This window comes from Furipterus horrens, unplaced genomic scaffold, assembly GCF_987537825.1.
Source record: "Furipterus horrens unplaced genomic scaffold, mFurHor1.1.pri manual_scaffold_8, whole genome shotgun sequence".
Taxonomy (NCBI): domain Eukaryota; kingdom Metazoa; phylum Chordata; class Mammalia; order Chiroptera; family Furipteridae; genus Furipterus; species Furipterus horrens.
In genome coordinates, this window is record NW_028327178.1 from 55,861,373 (window position 1) to 55,881,497 (window position 20,125).

Genomic DNA, 20,125 nt, shown 5'->3' on the forward strand with positions numbered 1-20,125 from the left:
ATTAATGGGAAACCATGTGCTCCCAGCAATTTCACGTCTACATTTCTAACAAAAATGTAGCCCAAGGGAGTTCTATGAGTGGCTGGATGAGTTCTGCTGCTTTTTGTTTGTTTAGGTAAAATTCACATTAATATAAAATTAATCATTTTAAAGTGGCAGTTAGCACAGGTGTGTTCAATGTGTAAAAAATACAGTGAGCTTCTGATATAAGTGCTTTTCTAATTACATATTAATTCAATACAACTTTTAAAAATGAAATAACATAAAATAAGATCTCTTTTCTTGCTTTCACTCCTTAAAAGAACCTCTGTTCTGTAAACAGAAGGTGTAGGCAGCACTTTGTCTTTAGCTATCTCTGGGTTGTTTCTTCTTTCACCCTGATAGAATGAACTTTGGTTGCTTTTGGTTATATAGTTCATCCTTGTCTGCAGGGGATACATTCCAAGGCCTCTAGCAGATGTCCAAAACTGAGGATACTACCCTACCCTAATCAACTTCTTCAACTCTGCCAGAAATGTGGCAACAGATTTTTCATCAGCAGATGCAGCCTTACCAGTAATTTCTATATTTTTCAGTCCAAACCATTTTCTGAATCTGTGTAACCATCCCTTACTTGCTGTAAATGGCTTGGGGTCACTTGTTTAAGGGGATCACTTGCTGAAGTGATCTCAATGCTTTCTGGTGCAACACATTGCTGTCAATTGAAACACATTTTCTGTTCATGCTTTCTACCCACCAATTTAATGCCTTTTCCACCTTTATTAAGCACTTATTATGCACTGTGGCTGTAAATTTTGCAGTTTAAAGTGGGACAGCAAAACTAGCACCAATTTCTTTTCTCTTTTTTACAATTTCATGGTAGAAGATTCCTTCTTACCATAAATCTTAGCAAACTCAGCATAGATTATTTTTCTTTACTTATTAATATGAGAACTTCCACATTTTCATGAAAGGGAGCAGTTTACGGCATTTCTTTGGCATATCCAAATTCCCAGCATCACTACTTTTGTGTTTTGGAGTCATTATTAAATAAAATAAGACTTATTTAAACATAAGCACTATGATAAGGAGACAATCGATCTGATCACTGAGATGGCCAATAAGTGACTTAATTGGCAGCGAGTTAAACAGAATGGATAGACTAGATAAAGGGAATGGAGTGGGAAGACTCAAGATTGCATTACACCTATCAGAACAGTGAACAATTTAAAACTTATGATTGTTTACTTCTGGAATCTTCCATTTAATATTTTTGAACCATGGTTGACCACAGGTAACTGAAATCACAAAAAGCAAACTTACAAATAAGGGAAGACTACTGTATACATCATCAGATCCCTTCTCCCAAATAATTTAGGGGTTTTCTATGCACATGACAAAACCCATAAGTAACCTTTCTAGATTTACCTTGCTATTTGTTTTCATAATTAGCTAAGCCAGTACATTTCCGATTCGTTGGAGAAAGGAAATTGTTTTAATTCAGTAAGGAGAAAAGTCATGAAGAAGTAATAAAAACCAAAAATAAATGTGTAGTAAAAATATTTTGCATGTGAAAATCACCTACAATGTCATATATCCCAGGGAACTATGCTGGCAATGTGCAAATGCTTTTGATACTTGGCACTGGCCAGTGATCGGGGTTCTTAGAGAAATTATGTTGTGTGCTTAGTAACTATTTCCTCATTAGATGGTTTCTGAAACCTCATCTGATTAGTGTGTAAAGAGCAGAAAATGGGGTTAAAATTTAGTTTCCAGGCTTGTTTCTTAGTTCTTGATATTCCCAAGTGTTTGATGCATCCCAGAACCACGAGTAATTATCAATAATCCACAGCTACTTCAGCAGAGGCAGTTCATGTATTATCATAAAACTAAACCAGGAAGTAATAAGGGAAAAGGCCCCTTTTAAAACAATTAATAAGGCTTTATCTTTTTGTATTTTCAACCAAAGCTGATGTTTCCTGTTCTTATTTTTTGTGGTGATATTATTTATTTACTGTGATGCTGATACAGAGAGATCTGACTAAGATCACTGGGGAGAAGTATGAGGGGCCGTAGAAGGAGTTTGCTAAGGCAATGGAAAGCGGTCTAGGATGGGATTGGCTGATAAGCTGAATGCCGCCAGAGCCGATGGAAATAAAAAGAGGGCTGGCTCTTTGGCTCATGAGCTGTTCTGGATCCTGAGCACACTCTCTCTCTCTCACTCACTCAGTCGCTCACTCAGGCTCAGGATCAGGCTCTTCCTCAATGACGCCTGGAGGATCATGTTGCAGCTGCCTGCATTTTCCAATGAACAGTATTTTTTACGGGAAGGAACCCTGGGCACAGCCTCAGATCAGTCTGGCCTGGCAGAGGGTGGCAGGTTTATTCTTTGGGTGTTCTGCAAGGAACAAGCTCTGAGGCAGAATATTGCCATTCTTCCAGAACTGTGTAGCTATTGTGTATTATGTTGTTTTAGTTTGTAATCTAACTCTATAGAAACTAACAAGGGAAAAGCCAGGAAAACCCAGGTGTTCCAGTTTAGCCTTAATTGATAGGCTTAAAAAACTAAAGCTGTGACTTGATAGGCTTAAGTGACTGCTTTTGAATAAAGACTCCTTTCCTTTCTCACCAAACCTTTGCCTCTGGAATTTTGCCTAGAGGGTATCAGCCTGCAAGCAGGCAGCTGGACCCCAAATTGCTGTTCAGTAACAATACTTAGCTGTTCAGTAATAACGCTTTATAGTATTCCCTCACTTATTGTGGGTATTATGTTCTAGACACCCCACCCCCACCCCCCGCAATAGGCGAAAGTAGGAACTTTACATTTATTTTAGCATTTATATATATATTAAGGCTTTATAAACCCTCCCCACGCACTTATAAACCGTTCCCACTCCCTTATTAACCTTTCCCACTCCCTTATTAACCTTTTCCACACCTTTATAAACACTACTTATGTTCTTAAACATATTCTACACTCTTAAACCTACATAACTTTAACAACATATGTATACAGTACCACAAAATCTCGCGATATAGCAAAAAATCTGCAATAAATAATTAGATATAATATTTTTTTAAATCCCGTGATACAGTGAGGTTGCGATAAGTGAACTGCGATATAGAGAGGGACTACTGTAATACAAAAATTATATCATACAGAACTAGGTACTATGTGACATATGGGGAAAATTATTAAGTTACTAAAATTGAAGCACCTAAGCGTACTGGCATGGAGAATCCAGGGAGTGGGCAGCTGACCCTAGGGCTGGCCACACACTAGCCCAGGTTAGCCAGAAAAGAGCAGCGGCCATCATCATGCACATATTCATGGAATCAATACATAGAACACATTCTCGTCTGCTCTCCCCACATAGGGGACCAGGGACCAGAGTCCAGGGACCAGCTAGGTCAACTGTGTGGTCATGGTTTCCTGACCAGGACTGCTGGGCCAATATTCAAACTCAGGCCTTCCTCACTCCCAAGTGCATGTTTGTACTCCCCATCTATACTGCCACACCAAGGCAAGATACACAGAAAACAAAAGTGGAGGTGAGCAAAGTGAGTCCCCATGAGGGGTCTTTGCTCTCAATATACAGTGGTGGAAATATTTCCATGGGTTCCTGGGAAGCTGAAGGAGCAGATGCCAGTAGCCAGGAAACCTAGTGAACAAATCCCAGGAGCTGCTAGACAAATGGTGCTGAGGAAGCCTAGAGTGAGAAACTGGTCCACTCAGCCTTTCCTTTGATCTTTGTACAGTGGCTATAGAAAGCTGTTAGATGAGCCTGAAGCTTCGACAATTCAGGAGGTGAGGATGGCTTCCAGGCCAGTCAGGTGGTTCTCCAGCACCTATAGTAAGCTCTGTCATCTCCTCCACACCTCTTGATGTTCCTAAGCAGATTCAGACACTGACATGAGACCTCATTGTGCCTGGGGCACATGCTCCCACTATAGCAATACTCACTGACTTTTCTCATGACCTTTCCTAGCAGCCTATAAGTTTTCCTCAAGGAAGGTTTGACTCTTCATCTTTGGAGGCCTAATACCTTGCAAAGTCCTAGCAAATAATAGGTGTTTAATAAATATGAATGAATATACTCATATTTCGGCAGCCGTCCGTCTCGAGAGACGATGGTGTAGCTTCTTAAGAGTCTATCTGCACCGCCGAGAATGGCTGTGCAGTCCGACTTGGGAGTGACACGGTTATCTGTCTCCTCCCGTGTTAAATCGACATCTTGCGATGACGCTGGAGTGTCCTCTCCAGTGAAGCTGAAGCTACAGAGCCTGGGCAGGGTGATATGGAGGGTCTGCTGTTGCCCATGCAGCAGACCCCCCTCTCTTCGCAGCTGAAGGGTCCAAGGGAAAGATGGAGTCAATACAGCTTGGCTTCAGGTGCGCCGCAGGAGTTGCCGGTGTTGACTACAACGTCAAACCGCCTTAGGGACTCCGGCTCCGGATTTTCTGTCAGGGTTTACTCCCTTAGCCTTTCCCCTGAAGAGGTATGCCGCAAGGCAGCGGAGGTTTTTTGGAGTCAGAGTTTTCCTTCTCTGATGTGCCCCGACTGGAAGATCGAACCAGCGACACTTAGCTAGCAGGCCGACGCTCAATCCACTGAGCCAAACCAGCCAGGAACAATATACTCATATACTATAGAATATTTCTCCAAATATGTAGCTAGTGTCACTGCTGAACACTCCCTTTGGGTAATGCACCTTTCCAAAATTATCAGAAGAGCTGCAAAAGTTAAAACTATAATCTAATTTTTGAGAATGACCTTCAACCACAAATGTTAAAATATGTATAATAATACTGCTGTATGCAAGGCTGAGCTTAAGCTAAATTAAACTTTGTATAACTACCACCACCAAAACATCCAAATCAGTATCAGATTAGCTGACACTCATTTGAAAAACTGAAGATGATATAGGCACCTGTATTGGATATGTACACTAGGGGCTGTCTCTCCTGGGGTGGGGTGGTTGTGGGGTAAGCCATATCTTTTTAATTCTGATAAGAAAGAAAAACTTCTTGAGAATGTTTTATCAGTGAGGGAGAAACTGTTTTTCTATCTCTGACCTTTTGTCCTCCTAACCTCTGGACCTTCTATTCCTCTCAGATGTCTGCAAAATCCAGCACCTCCCAGCAAAGCTGCCCTAACCCTACTAGGAGGGAGAGGGCAAGGGAGAGGAAGAAGCTAAGGCAAAGCCACCACCAGGCTGGGTTTCCCCCCTCCTGGACACATCCTAGCTCCTGTCAGACAAAAGTGCTTTCCTATTTGGCCAGAACCTGATCCCTCCCCACCTAACCAGGCTGGGGTAGAGGTCTGTGCAGCTTGGATGATGTTCTGGCACAAAAAGACCACTCATTAAATACCTGCTGAGCTGGGCATGAAAGATGTGACCAGGTATGAACAATTTAGTTCCTGTCCTGGCTGAAAAGGGCAAGGGCAGAACACACACCTCTGCTGACTTCCTTTCCCTGTGTGTGAGGTGTAGAGGGGACTAATTTATAAAATTTAACAAGATAACCTGTTGACTATCAAAACACAGAGCTTTGTCACTCCATTGTCCCTCTACGATTTAAGGCTCTCACTGAAAATTCCTTTCCCTGAATGAAGCAAAAGAGAATTCAGATATCCTGTAGGCTTTGGCATAGTGGGCTACATCAGACTGTCAGATCGGGTTTGGGGGGCAGGGCACATGAGACAGCAGGAGACAAAGCAAACACGCTGAGTCTTAAGGCCATTACTGAAGGGCAGGCCCACAGATGTGAACAGAGAGATCCTTGCAGAACTTGGAGGAAAGGCCTTCCAATGGACCAGGCATGAATACTAATGGGGCAAGACCTGGGTAGGGACCTCTCCCCCCAAATCTCTTGTTTTGGTGGCTAGAGCAAATGGTTGCATTTTTCTGACCTCCAATTTTCTCATTGGTAAAATGGATAATAACATCCATCCTCACAGAGACTAGGAAAGTTAAATGATTAAATATACGTGCCCAGCATTTAGGAAATGCTGAACAAACATGTCTCAGCTGCCTATTCACAAGTATGGGGCCAGGAAGGTGGAATAGAGGCACAGACCCCACACACCCCCTCTGTCCCCACTTGCAGGTGTGCTCAATGCCAGCCCTCCTTTTCACTTCAGTGGATGCAGCCACATGGTTTAGTAATGGTTTAATATGGTCACCATGTCCAAGGGTCTATCTGGGCAGGAGCAAGGTAGGTTCTTTAGAAAGTTTTCAGCAGCAAACTTAAAAGACTGGACTTGAGAACAAAGGGCTTCAAGGGTAGAAAATTGAGTTCTTGACACCAGGCAAAACTCAGAGCCTCAAAACACAAGACAATCAGTAACTGCTGCCCTAGGTCAGAACAAATCTGGTTAGATGCTGAGGCTGGGAGACTGGGACTCAACATGCTCCCTCCAGGTTTGAGTCAGAGGTAGAACTCAGGCAAAGGTTCAAGAACCCTCAGGTAAAAGGGAGTGAGGAGGAGAAGGAGACATTCCTTTGCTACACCATTGGGCATTTCGAAGGTATAAGAGTCTCAGGTTGCAGGCCCTGAGGAGATGCTGCTTGTTTTCCTGTCTGAGAGGTAAAATTTCTGTTCCAGGCTCAGGTATTTGTGGAAATAATTATTTTCCTTCCAAAACCAGCATTTATAACTAATTCCTTCTGTTTTCACCCACCAACATAGCATAGCAGAGGAAAGATGCAAGGAAGAATCTAAAGGAGATGAAGCGAAACCTGGCTACTGACAAGCTGTGTGGCTATAGGCAAGTTGCTTAAAACCAACTGAGAGTTCTGGCCAGGTTCACTCAAGATTCCTTCTTCCCTACATCACAGAGAAAGGAATTGGTCCATGAGATGTGACTGGCTTGTAACTGATTTGAACTCCTCTCTCTTCCTACAATTTCTTTCTAATCAACCGCTTGATCACCACCTGGGCTCAACAGCCTTCCCAGGTTCATCAAGCTGATCCTTTTCTCCAGCACAGTAGCTGGAGGGCAGAGGGAGGGAAGAGGAAAGAAAAGGGGATGCAGGGGCACTAAACATTGACTTCTAAGAAAATCAAATCAATGTTGACTTTTGGTAACTCAGGGAGTTTCTGCCTGTCTCCTCCTTAGGTATGCTGGAGAGCACACCTCTGGCATTTTTAGGACAATGGTTGAAGGAACATGGTAGGCAAATCATATGCTAAATTTCTAGCAGAGCTGCAAGGCCTTTTTTTTTTTTACAAGTAATAAGTTATATTTTCTCTTCTGGAGAAGAACATTTCTTACGCGCTGCTCCAGTTGGGGGTGGCATGGTTAAGAAACAGCCCATAATAAAGGCAGGTCAGGGTCCCAGAGGAATGCTTTTCCAAACAGCCTGAACAGAACAAAGGTGTTATGAAAATAAAGACAAATGTGGGGGTTGGGGGGTGCAAAAGAAAATCATAACGTTCTAGATAAAACTAAGCAATTTTAAGTGTATTTTATTGATTATGTTGTTACAATTGTCCCAATTATTTTCCCTTTGCCCCCTTTGACCAGGTACCTCCCTTCCTTCTAGCAATCCCTCCCTGCTTAGTTTATATCCCTGGGCTGTGCATGTAACTTCTTTGGCTTCACCCTTTCCTATACTATTCTTAAGATTCCTCTATTTTGTTCCTAACAATTATGCTTCTTGATCCCTGCACCATTTCCCACTTTTTCTCTCTTCCCCCTTCCAGCTGATAACCCTCCAAATGATCCCCAAACCTATCATTCTGTTCCTGTTCTGGTTCTTTGCTTAGTTTGCTTTTGTTTTTATTTCTTAGATTCAGTTGTTGATAGTTGTGAGTTTGTTGTCATTTTAATGTTCATATCATAGTTTTGATCTTCTTTATTTTCTTAAATAAGTCCCTTTAAAATTCATGTAATAATGGCTTGGTGATGATGAATTCCTTTAGCTTTATCTAGTCTGGGAAGCACTTTATCTGCCCTTCCATTCTAAATGATAGCTTTGCTGGATAGAGTAATTTTGGTTGTAGGTCCTTGCTTTTCATCACTTTGTTTTGTTGTTTTTCTTTCTTTCTTTTATTTTAATTATTTATTTTTTTAAAGCTTTTTATCACTTTGAATACTTTTTGCCCGCCCCTTTTTGCCTGCAAAGTTTCTTTTGAGAGATCAGTTTATAGTCTTATGGGAACTCCTTTTAGGTAACTCTCAGCTTTTCTCTTGCTGCTTTTAAGATTTTCTCTTTATATTTCACCTTTGGCATTTTCATTATGATGTGTCTTGGTGTGGTCGTCTTTGGGTCTAGCTTGAATGTGACTCTCTGTGCTTCCTGGACTTGTATGTCTATTTCCTTTGCCAAATTAGAAAAGTTTTCTTTCATTATTTTTTAAAATAATTTTTCAATTTCTTGCTCTTCCTCTTCTCCTCTGGAACCCATATGATTCAGATGGTGGTACATTTAAAGTTGTCCCAGAGGTTCCTAATCCTCTCCCCGTATTTTTTTTTTTTTTTTTTTTTAATTCTTGTTTCTTCTTTCTGTTCTGGGTGAAGGTTTATTTCTTTCTTTTGTTCCAAATTATTGATTTGAACCCTGGCTTCCTTCCCATCACTGTTGGTTCCCTGTATATTTTTCTTTATTTTACTTTGTATAACTTTCATTTCTTTTTTTTTTTTTTGTGGCAAACTGTGAGCAATTTTAAAACTCTGTATCTTATGTGGGTTCCATCTCTGTTTGTAATTACAAGAGAAATCACTGCCAGCTCCAGAGTTATACAGCATGTTTCACCAGCTCTCTCTCAGCCCCTATCAGCTTTTTTCACTTCCCTTCATCTTTTGGGCACTGGGAGCAAGACACACATGGCACTCCATCCAATGGCCTATCTGTCCATCCAGTATCACACACTTAATATAGCCAAACCAAAGCTACTTACGCCCCCCTCCCCCCAGTGCCCATGTCTCGGTCAAGGGTAACTGCAACCTTCCATGAGCTCAGGCCAACAGCCCTGTGGTCCTCTTGTCTCTTATTGTTCTCACATCCTACATCTGATCCACCTGATCCACAGCAAATCTGGGTGACTCAGAATCCAAAATATACCCACTACTTCTTATCCTCTTCACAGGTACCACCCTGTAAGTCTGCACCAGCATCATTATCTTTCACTTATGTTGTTTCAGTCTCTCTGCTCCCACACTTGCCCTTAGACAGTCTATTCTCATTGTAGCAGCCAGATGAATCTTTTAAAACACAGGTCAAAATCATGTTGCATTTCTGTTCAGACTCTTCTAGTGCCTCCCAATTTCAGAGTAAAACTCCTTTCTGAGATCTGTAAAGCCCTACATGATGTGGCCCTTCACCCTCCCATGAAGTGGCTTAATGTCTGTCAATTAAACCAGGCAGAGTCTAACACGGGGCCTTTGCACTGTATGATCCTTTCCCTTGAGGTCTGTACAGCTGACTCTGTACATCATTACATCATTTGCATGACGACTCACTCCTTTGGGTCATCATGCAAAATGTCACATCCTTAGTGAGGCCTTCCCTGACTGCCTATTTAAAAATTAGGACTCCCTGACTTTTCTGATCTCCATTCTTTCTCTTCTTTTTTCTCTAAAGCACACATCACCTTCTTCCATAGCATTTAATTAATTAATTTAATGTATTAGCTTTTTTCTTGCACCAAACTATAAATTCCATGAGGGCAAGTACTGTCTATTTATTTCACGGTGTCTGGCACATAGTACATGCTCAATATTTGTTGAATGAATGAAGGGAAGAAGGAAGGAAAAAATGACATTTTCACATGAACTCTCTATATAAGGCTCTCTTATTATATTAAGTATAAACTTCCAGATTATCTCTCCAACCCAATATTTCAATTCAAGGGGAAAATCTGGAGTCCAAGATTCCTCCTCATCACAAAACTGATATTTAACTGGTTTTCTTTTCACCAGTCTCTTTATAACTCTTTTTCTGTGGAAAAGCTTACTCTCTTTCCTCTCTCTAATCCTGTCCATTCCCTAACTTATCAATCAATCCACTTCCTCAGCCATCTCTTTGATGTGTGAATGCTTGCATGGCAGACACTATTTGCTATGATATGTGGACACTCCCACAACTATTTCAAGAAACAATTAAGAAACTTTGAAATAATACTTCAGAACATTTAATATTTACTATGAGTCTTTAGAAAGATATACATTAGGATGGAGGTGGCAGGGAGGAGGTGTGCAAAACCATTTAAGGATCTTGCAAAAATCACTGTTTATTAGCAATAACAAGTATACTGATGATTCTGATTTCAAAAGGGACTAAAACCCGAACCATCATAAAATACCTAGAAGACTGCAGCCTATGCAATGAATTTCCATTAGGCGATTTCAAAGGTAGATCACGTTTCTTGAGGGGCAGTTTATTTTGTATATCTGAAATTAGAAATAACAGTCACAATTGTTTTGAAGGGCTCTAAACAGTCTCGGAATGTGGGAAGAGTAATTCAGCCTTTTGCAAACAGACCAATTTCTGAAGTATAATTATGAAACATGCACTTCTAAAATAAAAAGGTTACAGAGCAGAGAGAGTGAAGAGGCTGCATCTGGCTCCCACTCTCACAGCCATTGCAGTACATTGAGCTCCATAGAGACAGCGCCGCGGCAAGTGCGAGCCGGACGGGCACTAGGTGACTCTGAGCTCGCTGAGGAAAAGTAATCAAACATGGGCAAAGGAGATCCTAAGAAGCTGAGAGGCAAAATGTCATCATATGCTTTCTTTGTGCAAACTTGCCGGGAGGAGCACAAGAAGAAGCACCCAGATGCTTCAGTCAACTTCTCAAGAGTTTTCTAAGAAGTGTTCAGAGAGGTGGAAGACCATGTCTGCTAAAGAGAAAGGAAAATTTGAAGACATGGCAAAGGGGGACAAGGCCCATTAAGAAAGAGAAATGAAAACTTATATTCCCCGTAAAGGGGAAACAAAAAGAAGTTCAAGGATCCCAATGAACCCAAGAGGCCTCCTTCAGCCTTTTTCTTGTTTTGTTCTGAGTATCACCCAAAAATCAAAGGAGAGCATCCTGGCCTATCCATTGGTGATGTTGCAAAGAAGCTGGGAGAGATGTGGAATAACACTGCTGCAGATGACAAGCAGCCTTATGAAAAGAAGGCTGCTAAGCTGAAGGAGAAATATGAAAAGGCTATTGTTGCACATTGAGCTAAAGGAAAGCCTGATGCTGCAAAAAATGGAGTTACCAAGGCTGAAAAAAGCAAGAAAAAGAAGGAAGAAGAGGACGATGAAGAGGAGGAGGAGGAGGAGGATGAAGAAGATGAAGATTAAGAAGATGATGACGATGGTGAATAAGTTGGTTCTAGCACAGTTTCTTTTTTCTTTTCTATAAAGCATTTAACCCCCCTGTATACAACTCACTCCTTTTAAAGGAAAAAAATTGAAATGTAAGGTTGTGTAAGATTTTTTTTTAAACTATACAGTGTCTTTTTTTGTATAGTTAACACACTACCAAATGTGTCTTTAGATAGCCCTGTCCTGGTGGTATTTTCAATAGCCACTAACCTTGCCTGGTACAGTAAGGGGGTTGTAAATTGGCATGGAAGTTTAAAGCAAGTTCTTGTTGGTGCACAGCACAAATCAGTTATATATGGGGATGGTAGTTTTTTCATCTTCAGTTGTCTGATGCAGCTTATACAAAATAATTGTTCTGTTAACTGAATAATACTCTGTAATTGCAAAAAAGTTGCAGCTGTTTTGTTGACATTCTGAATGCTTCTAAGTACATACAATTTTTTAATTAAAATAAATAAATAAAAATAAAAAATAATTCTTCCTTCCCTTGATTTCCCATTGTTATATTTGTTTTCTGAAACACTGGGCAGAAAGACATCTTCTTACCTTCAATCTCTGCTTACTACCTCAGACTTTTTAATCCTATCAAGTACCGAAAGACTTCTTCCATTTCTGCGCCAGTGTCTTCCAGCTACCTCTCCTCTTACTCTGTTTCCATAACCATAACCCGATTCCCCATTTCATTAGGCCCCACATTTACTCCCCCAGGCCTCAGGGCTCAGCTCTCTTCCCTACCAAGACACAGAGCTGCAACTCATCCCTCTGCGTTTACTGGACACGGATGGACACTTTTGTAATGAGGCTTGATACCAGCAGCTGGGGCCCAGGCTAGTCATCAAGGCACCAGAGAAGCACTTCATCACTTCTAATTGCTCAAGAAGCCAGTTGGAAGTCGAGACACTCCTGGTGGTGATCTCACTTGGGATGACTTGCTCACAGGACAAATGAACCAGCCTCAGAATTGCACCACCTTGCAGTTACCCCAGACTCCACAGGACACTTCTGGCCTAGCACCACCATCAGTCTCCCTGTGCTCCTTTCCATTTTGTGTAACTTGTCATTCAATTTGTAGTTTTGTTTTTGAAGGGGTGGGTGGGAAGAATTAAGACATTTAAATACTTATAGCCCTTGTCTAATTGCTCAGGAAGAGTGGTGATTTTTGCCAAGCAAAAGAACTTACTTATAATCACATTACTAACAGGAACCTGATTTTGGAGAAACTGGAAGAATATTGTTCATAAAGAAAATGATGTGGCATAATAGTATTGCCTAGACTCATCCATCATCGAGCCTGTGGCACAAGAAGTAAAGGCTGAAGACCTGGTGGCCATGGGGTTTTATGAGGGGTACTATTTCTCCCCCACTCTGGCCCTTCTCACAGGCTCCCAGCCTTCACTGCAGTCCAGCTCCCCACTGTCTCTCCTGCAGACACCGTCCACTGCTCTGAACTTGCTCACCTCCACCCTCTGCAACCCCTCACTCTCCTTCCTGGACCCATGGTCAGCAGGCCTTCCCATCTCCCATCCTGTCACCACCCTACTCCCACGGTCCCCAACTGACCCCCACCCTGTCCCTCACATGTGCTCTGCCTTTTCTCTTCTCCTTTCCTGTAGGCCTTCCTTCCACATGGCATTCCCTCACCCACACTCTACTCACCTTTCACATACCAGCTTAAATGTCATTTCCTCAGGTAGGTCTTTCTGACCCTCAAAGTTTGAAGCCCCTTATTCAGGACCCTCCCGTAATTACTTACTTAATTGCCCACCTCTTCCAATGGGACTGCAAGCTGTGGAGGACAGATGGGTCTTGGCCTGTCCTGAGACCTGCAGAATCCCTATGACCAGCACAGGACCTGACTCAGGGCAAGCAATTAACAAATATTTGTTGAATGAAAAAATAAATGAATGATGGTGTCCAGGAATAAAACAAAGCTGTACCTGGAAGAGTTATGAGTGGTGGGGGTAGGAACTGTGGGGACCAGAACTGTGACAACAGGAGCCAAGCCTTGGATAGCAGTCACAGCTCAAGGGTCACTGGAGCTCTTCTCAAGAGATGGGGACATATGCTCAACATTGTCACATCATGTCCACTAAGAAATCATGCCACTGCTACAACACAGTTCATGTCAGAGCATCAGCCTCCATCTGCGGAAACTCTGCCTCCTCAGATTTGAGCCTGAATCAGCCCATCTGCCCAGAAAGCAGTCATGGGGTTCAGGGCTTTGAGGTAAGAGAGAGCTTAGGTCAGCAGAAGGAACTATCTCCTCAGTGACTCTCTCTGCTCCCAGAGAGTCTCCTCATCGACACTTCCTCAGACATGCCTCTTCCTGGTAGGAATGTTCACTCTCAAAAGAGGCAGGGTAACTGTGGAAGGTATCAGGAGGGCAGCTATACATGCTGTCAGTCAGGACTGAAGCCACTCTTCAGCCCACACTGTCATGTCTGTCTATGGCCCTATGTCCTGAGAAGACTGATCCAGCTTTGCAAGAATCCTGAATTTTTACTTAGGTGATCACTATATGTTCTTTCTTAGATACTCATGCTGGCCAAGCTTCTCACAGCCCAAATCTAACTCTAAAATCATTCTTCCACATTATGAAGCTCTATTCAGGATGTCTATAATTAAGAGAAAAAAAATTGAAAATATTGACCTTTTATGCAATAGTGTCTTTCAAGTATTTTTAGTAGTTTTATCTAATTTGCTATGTTACTATATGATTCCCTCCTTTGTGAAACCAATCAAATAATTCCCTAATGAGAATAAGAAAGCCTAACTTGATTTTCCAAATTATCATTACATAGTCATATGTCAGACTCATTTAAAATAGTAATCAATAACCATAGTAATAACACTGAACATGGCATTTTAGCCTAAGTTGCAGACACTCCCCAGAGAGCAGCACACTATGTGAGGTGACACTCTGTGTCTCTGTGCTTCACTCAGCTGACCCAGAAGATGCAGTGATAATAGTAAAGTTAGTGCTTATTTCACTTAATGTTTTAGAATGAGTTATTTTAAAGGCAAAAGAGCAATATAATATCATCATGGGAGATTATTTTCCCTAAAATGAAGAAGCCAAAAAAAATCTAACTATGCTTATTAGAACAAATCTTTAGTTTTTTTTGTCTAAGAACTGCTTTTATATTTTAAATCCTGAAAATTTTTGATGAATCCCACTCCGTAAGAAACGAATTCCACTTTATATCTATTGAGTTTACTCACATTTCCTGTGAGTACCTAGGCTTCTGCTTGTATCTATCCCTTCCATGCGCTGCCTCTGTGCTCTCTGAAACACTGTGGCATCTGATATCAACGCAGAAATGCTCCACTAAATGCACCCAGGGCTCTTCACTCTTCCTTTCTTCCCCCATCCCCTGGCTGACCACCAGTTCCAGCCAACCATACCTGAGTACGTTTCAACCACAGCTTTCAAAGCTAGGGAGCAGGAAGTAGGAGTTATTTCCTTTCCCCTGAGGCCTGAGAGTCCACGTTTCTATTTTTAAATGGGCAAAATCAGAGGGAATAGGTTTAGATCACAGTAGAAGGTAATACATTTATAAAGAACTTTCCAGAATCTCAGGGGTGGTAAGGGCCCCGGATGTTAGCAGAGAAGAACTTTGCCTGTCTTGGTTGACCACTCAGACCAATATTTATAAAATGCAGGCCCATGTCACCAAGCATTGTTGTACAAGATCCTTCTCCGGAAGCATTTTAAAGGCACAGGAAGCTTCCCAGGCAAAGCAATACATAACATCAGTGACTCCCAAGTTTTTCTTGCTGAAAACCTAATGTTCCACTCAAGGTCTAAAAGGGAATAACAGCCATGGCTCTTTTTTAAATCGCCCACTTAATTTATGATAACTATCATCACACCATCATAGCAGCCTGTTAACCTGCAGAATAATATTCCTGTTGAACTGCAGTCTAATAATGCCCTTGCCCACCACTGTTCACTCATCTAACACACATGCAGACTGAGAAACTACCTGTGCCGGGCACTGTGCTGGGATCACAGCATGCAACAGACAGTAGGCACCAGGTGGACTATCAGAGAACTGGGCATGTAAGCTTCACAGAAGGAAGTCTGAGAAGCGCCTAAAAGTTAGTGAGGACACTGAGCCAACTGGGTGAGGGGAGAAGAGTGCTTAAGAAGTGAGGTTCAAAGCAAGGAACTCAGGAGATATCACAGAGGGAACTAGGTTGCTGAAAAGTCAAGGGGGGCTAGAAAGCAAAAGGTCTTATGTCTGATAAGCAATGCAGAGCCAATCAAGGATTTTAGAAAGGAATTGACATAGCTGAATTTTTGTTCCAAACCAGAACTTGAGATGATATTCAGAATGAAGTGAAAGAGAACAGATGCTGGGAGCAGGGTGACCATGTAGGACAGCATAACTCAATTTAGATGTGCATCCTACTCACCTAATGATTGTGCTAAGATGCAGACTATGATCCAGTAGGTAGGGGTTGACGCCAAGATTCTATATTTCTAACAAGGCCCCAGATAATGCAAATGCTGTGGGTTCTCAGATGAGCACTGAAGTCACTAGGGTCTTCGGGAAAGAAAATGAGGGTCTATGCTCAGGCAAAGTCAATGAAAAGGGAAGAGGTTCGAGTCACTCTTGTTGTTCCCCCTGAACCTAATTAAACAAAGTAAGTCCAGAGCACAAAGGAAGGGAAACAGAGGGGTCAATGAACAGGTGAAGAAGACAGCATGACTTTGCACCCTTAGTTGACCTGAAATGGATCATCAGGGGCAGGAGTCAGTGAAAAGCTGCTATCTTTCCTCTAACCAATGGGAAATAACAGTCACAACTGTTTTGAAGGGCCCACACTGTGCCTGCTGAATTTGTCCGGCAGTCCTGGTCCTTGACGCCCATCAGTATGCGCAGTGTCCCTTTTGCACCTTCTCTGTCCTTCCTAAATGTGCACATAGATCATTAAAAACAGTAAATTGGGGGTCTGAAGAACAGCTGAGATACATAAGTACTGGAGAGCCCCCAGGCTAGTCATCTTACTTTATAGACCACAGTTTTTCTCAGCTATGAAAAAGGTCATTGGACTAGAAAACGCCTACTCTTTTCTTTCCAAAAGTCCTATAACTTGAGTCCACTCAGTCTTCCAAAGCCTTCCCCTTTGTTACCAAAGATCTACTCCAAGCCACTCTACCAGCACAGAGTCAGACTTTATCCCAACTCTCAGTCTTCAGTAGCCACTGAAGGGAAATACAAGTAGTTCACAAAATGAAAACATTTAGAAAGCTATTTTCTAGAAGTGCTTTTGTTTCTGTTTCCTTTGTTGGTTGCAAAGGTTAAAGGGTGGGTATATAGGAATTGCAGTCAGCTGATTCCTCAGGCAAGCTTGTGTTTTCCAGCCAAGTGAACTTCTCTTTCAGCTTGTTCTTCTGGTTGTGAGTCCCATGAACAAAAACCTCTTCCTGGGAAGGGCAGGGCTCCAACTTCACCCAGACTGAGGAAAGCAAACTTAACACCATAGCTATCTTCCTGGAAGGCAAAAGGAAGCATAAAAGAAGTTCCCCTTTTGGAGGAAGTCAGGGCACAATCACTGCTTCTTACTTCTGGTGTTCTTTTTTTATTCTTTACCTCAGAAAAATTCCACCAAATTATGCAAGTAGTCATTAATGTAACTTCAGTCTCCTAAAAAGCCTAGTCATTTGTGGGGAATATGTATATATTGCAAGATGATCATAACAATAAGTCTAGTCAACATCTAACATCTATCACCAGTCTATTTCCTCTGGAGTCAGGTCCGCACTCCATTGGTCTAAACCTTCCTTGGGGGCTTTTCAGAAATAAGAAAGAGCCATACCAGACACAGAAAAACTCAGGTCCCCATGGCACCTGTCTCTATTCCATGAACCAACTTAACCACAAACGAAACAAGACTAGCACTCCTGTCAGTGCTGACTCCAAGAGGAATCCTGAACCAACCCCACTGCCTGAGTCCTTGGGTTATTCAGTTACCTAGATCAGCCTGAGTCATCTATAACTGTCACCTTGAGCCAGACATATCCAGCCTGATCTCAGGAGTCCAAGACCCACGAAATGACTGAATTTGTCTGGCTGAGGTATTGTACTTATTCAGAAACACTTCAAGTCTGGACATGTGCTTACAACAACAACAACAACAACAAAAAACAGAAAAGCTAGAGATGACAGAAAGCATCCAGGCAGTGTGCTCTTCCCTTCCTTACCAGGATTGTAGTCTGGCAAGATGAAGACATTTTACTGTCTCCATTTTAAAGCAAACACCATTCACGTGGCATCGTTAGGCTATAATTAGGTTTGCTTTTCCTGTGAACTATATTCTTTTAAGTGTTTATTTTTTAATTTAATCTTTATTCTATTTTTCCATTACTGTTTACTCCCCTTATACCCTCTCACCTCAGCAGTCACCACACTGTTGTCTGTGTCCATGAGCCCCTTTTCCTTTTTGCTCAATTCTTACACCCCTCACATCCCCTACCCTCTAGATGTCATCCTGCTAGCTATCCCATTTTCCTTGTTCATTTTGTTCATTAGATTCTATGTATGAGTGAAATCATATGGCATTTGTCTTTCTCTGATAGGCTTATCTCTCTTAGCATAATGTTCTCCAGGTCCACCCATACTTTTGCAGAGTAAAAATTTTTTTCTTTACAGCCGGGTATTATTCCACTGTGTAAATGTCCCATAGTTGTTTTATCACTTATCTACTGATGGACACTTGGGCTGCTTCCATATCTTGGTAATTGTAAATAAAGCTGCAATGAACATAGGGGTGTTTATGTTCTTTTGAATTAGTGTTTTCAGTTCCTTTGAATATATTCCCAGAAGTGGGATCGCTGGGTCAAAAGGCAGCTCAATTTTTAATTTTTTGAGGTATCTCCATATTGCTTTCCACATGGCTGCACCAATCTGCATTCCCACCAACAGTGCAGAAGGGTTTCCTCTTCTCCACATCCTCGCCAGCACTTTTGTTGATTTACTGAGGATAGCCATTCTGACAGGTGTGAGATGATATGTCATCATGGTTTTAATTTGCATTTCTCTGTTGATTAGTGACATTGAGCATCTTTTCTTATGTCTATTGGCCATGGGTATGTCCTCTTTGGAGAAGTGCCTGTTCATGTCCTTTGCCCATTTTTTTTAATTTTTATTTTTTATTATTGTTTTTCAATTACAGTTTTCCCATTTTCCCCCATTGCTCCCCCCCACCCAGCCCACCCCCTCTCCCACAGTCATATTGCCCTCCCCTGCGTTGTCCATGTCCATGAGTCATTTATACATGTCCTTTGACTAAAACCTTCCCTTACTTATCCCCCTTCTTTCCCTTTCCCTTCCCCCTTGATAACTGTTATTCTGTTCCTTGTTCGATTCAGTTCATTTGTTTGTGTTGTTCCTTAGTCTCCTGTATTAGGTGATATCATATGGTATTTTTCTTTCATAGCCTGGCTTATTTCACTAAGCATAATTCTCTCTACTTTCATCCATGTTGTTGCAAATGGCAGGAGTTCCTTCTTTCTTTCTGCTACATAGTATTCCATTGTGTAAATGTACCACAGTTTTTTAATCCACTCATCTACAGACGGGCACCTAGGCTGTTTCCAGCACTTGGCTATTGTAAATAGCGCTGCTATGAATATAGGGGTGCATAAGTTCTTTTGAATTGGGGTTTCAGGATTTTTCGGGTATAATCCTAGCAGTGGAATCACTGGTTCAAAAGGCAGTTCCATTTGTAGTTTTTTGAGGTAATTCCATACTGTTTTCCATAGTGGCTGCACCAGGCTGCATTCCCACCAACAGTGCACGAGGGTTCCAATTTCTCTACATCCTCGGCAGAACTTGTTGTTTGTTGATTTGTTGATTATGGCCATTCTGATAGGTGTAAAGTGTTATCTCAACGTTGTTTTTATTTTCATCTCTCTGATGGTTAGTGATGTTGATGAGCATTCTTACATGTGTCTATGGACCTTCTGTGTATCCTCCTTGGAGAAGTGTTTGTTCAGGTCTTTTGCTGATTTTTTAATTGGGCTGTCTTCTTGGTGTTTAGATGTGTAAGTTCTTTATATATTTTGGAGATAAATCCCTTGTCTGAGGTATCATTGGCAAATATGTTTTCCCATATAGTTGGTTCCCTTTTCATCTTGCTAATGTTTTCTTTTGCTGAGCAGAAACTCTTTAGTTTGATGTAGTCCCATTTGTTTATCTTTTCCTTTATATCTCTTGCCTTAGGAGATGTATCGGTGAAAATATTGCTACGTGGAATATCTGAAATTTTCCTATGTTTTCCTCTAGGACCTTTATGGTGTCACAGCTTACATTTAAGTCTTTGATCTGTCCTGAGTTTATTCTGGTGTGTGGTGTAAGTTGGTGGTCTAGTTTCATTTTTTTGCATGTCCCTGTCCAGTTCTACCAGCACCATTTGTTGAAGAGGCTCTTCTCACTCCATTTTATGCTCCTTCCCCCTTTGTCTAATATTAGTTGACCATATAGTCCTGGGTTTATTTCTGCTTTGCCCATTTTTTAAATGGGTTGTATTTTTTTGGTGTTGAGTTTTGTAAGCTCTTTATAAATTTTGGATATTAACCCCTTATCAGATATATTAGCAAATATGTTGTCCCATTCTGTGGGCTGTCTTTTTATTTTGTTGATGGTTTCCTTTGCTGTGCAAAACTTTTTAACTTGATGCAGCCCCATTTGTTTATCTTTTCTTTTGTTTCCCTTGCCTGGGGAGATAAATCTGATAAAATATTGCAATGAACAATGTCCGAGATTTTGCTGCTTATGTTTTCTTCTATAATTTTTATGACTTAGGGTTTAACA

The 20,125-nt window shown here is 41.5% G+C and overlaps 1 protein-coding gene and 1 pseudogene across 7 annotated transcripts in view; both read left to right on the top strand.

Annotated features, from left to right (window-relative positions):
* The window catches only part of LDLRAD4 (low density lipoprotein receptor class A domain containing 4), a 564,232-nt gene that overhangs the window by 307,431 nt on the left and 236,676 nt on the right, over positions 1-20,125 (top strand). The gene's annotated exons all lie outside the window — the stretch shown is intronic.
* LOC150002957 (high mobility group protein B1 pseudogene) lies at positions 10,668-11,303 on the top strand (annotated as a pseudogene).